Genomic DNA, 3,406 nt, shown 5'->3' with positions numbered 1-3,406 from the left:
ATGTGTCTTGGTGTTGCCCTCCTTGGATCCCTTGTCATGGGAGTTCTGTGTACCTCTGTGGTCTGAGAGGCCATTTATTCCCCTAGTTTGGGGAAATTTTCAGCAATTATTTCTTCAAAGACATATTCTATCCCCTTTTCTCTCTCTACTTCTTCTGGAATGCCTATGATTCTTATATTATTTCTTTTATATTGATCACTCAGCTCTCTTAAAATTCTTTCATTCCTGGAGATCCTTTTATCTCTCTCTGCATCAGCTTCTCTGCGTTCCTGTTCTCTGTTTTCTAGTCCATTAATGGTCTCTTGCATCTCGTCCATTCTGTTTTGAAGTCCTTCCAGAGCTTGTTTTATTTCTGAATTCTCCTTCCTTAGTTCTTGCATATTTCTCTGCAAGTCCATCAGCATGGTTATGACTTTTGTTTTGAATTCTTTTTCAGGTAGACTGGCTAAATCTATCTCCCCAGATTCCTTCTCAGGGGAAGATGTAGCAGATGCCGAAGCTGTCTGGGTTAGTCTTGTCTGAATCATATTTTTTTGCCTTTTCATGTTGACCGGTGCTATTGACTGTCAGCTGGGAGGGCCAAAATTTTCACTTACTACTGGCCTTTCTTTACTGGGGCAACTGCGACCCCTAGTGGCTTGTGTTGGGTAATTGCGTGTAGACTGGGTCTTTGTGTCTTGCCTGGCCGGGAGGGAGAAATTTCCCTTTCTGTGGGCGGAATTTGTCTCAGGCTGCTTCTCTGCTTTCGCAGCGCCCGGTGGGGTGATGGATGGGGGGGCTGCTTGACTGTTTGCCTCCGTGAGGGGTCTCAGAGCTGTTGCCCAGGGGGTTAGTTTACCCGGTTTTCCCTGTAATTTCCAGCTGCTGTACTGTGACCTGGGTTGTTTCCGTCAAGCTGTTAAGTCCCTGTCCCTTTAAGACTTTCAAAAAGCCCCCGCTTTTCTTTGTCACAGGGGCATCAGCTTTGGCACCCGCTCAGAGGTCTTACCCCCTGTTCTCCCAGTATCCAGGGCCCCCTGGGCACGTACTGTGTCTGCGCTCTGGCCCGGATGGCTGGGGCTGGGTGTTCAGCAGTCCTGGGCTCCGTCTCCCTCCCGCTCTGCCTATTCTTCTCCCGCCGGGAGCTGGGGGGAGGGGCGCTCGGGTCCCGCAGGGCCGGGGCTTGTATCTTACCCCTTTCACCAGGCGCTGGGTTCTCGCTGGTGTAGCTGCAGTCTGGCCACTGTCCTGCGTCTTCTGATCTCTCTTTTAGGGCTAGTTGTGTTTGTTGTATTTTCAAAAGTATATATGTTTTTGGGAGGAGATTCCCACTGTCCTACTCACGCCGCCATGTTGGCTCCGCCCTCTACTCTTAACTTTTCAATGTCTGTAGATGAGCCTTAGAAACATGACCAATTAGGAAATTAGGCAAGGTAGGAATTGAAGTTTTCTTTTTTCCTTGATATACTTGTGTTCTCACCAAGCTTGATCCAGCATTGTTGTACTCTAGTATTTGACAATAGTTTATGTAAGTATACCTATACAAATAACGTTCACACCAATTGTTACTTTGGTTTTCTAATACTGAAATGGGGAGATGCTAACCTATACCTCATGCAAGGTAAATTCAAAAATAGAGACATCTTCATGAGAATGGATTGAGGAACCTTTCTGGAAGATCCGAGGGTGTTAAAAGTTTTGACAAATGGACATGTTTACTAAATTTAGAGTTCTTACTGAAAACTCTACCTGCTGCAAATGTTTTGTGGTTTATTCCTTAAGTTGAGGATCATTTGAAAAAATCCAGTGGTAGTTTTTGAATACAGATAGCTTCATTTTATATATAGGTACGTCTGAAGACATTTAAAAGTGCACTGGAGTCAAATAGAAATATCAAAACTGCTTTTACGAGTCAAATAGAAATAGTAAAACTCCTTTTACACTGTTTCCATTCACTTAATTTATTTCTTGTAAGAGTAACTAGAACAGTGCTTATGTATTGAAGATGTTCAACTGACTTCTCATATTTATATCGCTGCTGATAAAGTTCCTACCAAGTTGCCTTCTCCAAGTCTTCTAATTGACTAAGTCCTGTTTTCACAATGCCACTTATTTTCTACAGAGAGCCCATAAGAAGTAGACAAAGCATAATTCAGTGCCTGGAATTTAGTGCTTCAGCCATTATAAAATTTGAAATTTTTTGTCCTAGTATATCTGACCTGTTTCTTACTAATCACGTAGTGTATCTATTCGTTTTTTTTTTTGTTTCCCTAGGCTACTAACAGGACCTGAGGCTAATTAACCTTTTGTTACACTGGGAATTCCAGAAAGGGTATATTGTCTGGCAATAATACGTATTTTTATTTTACCAACTTTTGTATTATGGTTTGTGAGGTATTTAGGGGTGGGCATAACTAAAATGCTTCCGTAGAGCTACCCTAGCTACTTGCTTACTTCTGAAGGTAAAGATTTGGGAGAGGCACTTGAAATTTCTCTGAGAGAGCAGTCTCAGCTTTTAAGAAGAATTATCTGTGGTCTTTTCAAAATAATCTTATTGGAATAAGCCTAGGTTTTAGGAGTATAGCAAACCATGACACTTGAATGGAATATAAACTGTGTGTTTTATGGTCAATGTAAAAGTAATATACTTTCGTTACATGTAAACTTAATTTTAAAGGGGGTGTTCATTTAGTACATTGATGTTAAGACCATAAGGTTTCCTTTTTCCCTTCAGTAATTTCTCCTAGAAAAGAGGATTTAAGGCAAGAAAATGACTATTTGCTGGTGAAAACCTACTACCTATATCTTTCAGTTCTCTTTTCCAGTGATTTTCATGAACAATCCATTGACCCTTGGTGTCCTACAGGGATGAAATTTAAAAAGAAGACTGTGAAAACCTCCTTATTTGGAAAGATCAGAATTATGTCATATTTTTTTTCTTTTTCTGTTTGTTTGTTTGGGGGGATTAGATGATAGACACTGGTCAGGTTGGAGTTGTAAAGATAAGGATGCCTACTGCAATTTTGGGTCTCGAGATTCAAGAGAAAAGCCCATTTTCTTCAGTGATCATGGATGTAGATCAACGGGAAGGTAAATTATTGTGTTATTTTGTTGATCTTTAGTCATCCTTAATGGACCATTCTTCTATTGCAAATTTAAGCAAATGTTGGTTTACTATTGTTAGCTCAAAGATCTTTACTGATTTAATATTTTAATTTACATGCACTAGAAATATGCAATTTGATAGTGTTATTTTTATTTGTTTAATCATTTATGGCTTTTTGTGTTGGTTTAAACATTTTTTTATGATTGCACAATTTTGATAAACTAATCTTATGAATTTAATATCTGGTTGCCCCTGTATTATTTTTTACAAACAAGACTAAGATTCCTTCTTTTCTTCCTGATCTTACATTTTTGGGTTTAT

The sequence above is a fragment of the Manis pentadactyla genome, chromosome Y (genome assembly GCF_030020395.1).
Source record: "Manis pentadactyla isolate mManPen7 chromosome Y, mManPen7.hap1, whole genome shotgun sequence".
In the NCBI taxonomy this organism is placed as follows: Eukaryota; Metazoa; Chordata; class Mammalia; order Pholidota; family Manidae; genus Manis; species Manis pentadactyla.
Note: the sequence above shows the minus strand (reverse complement) of the source record.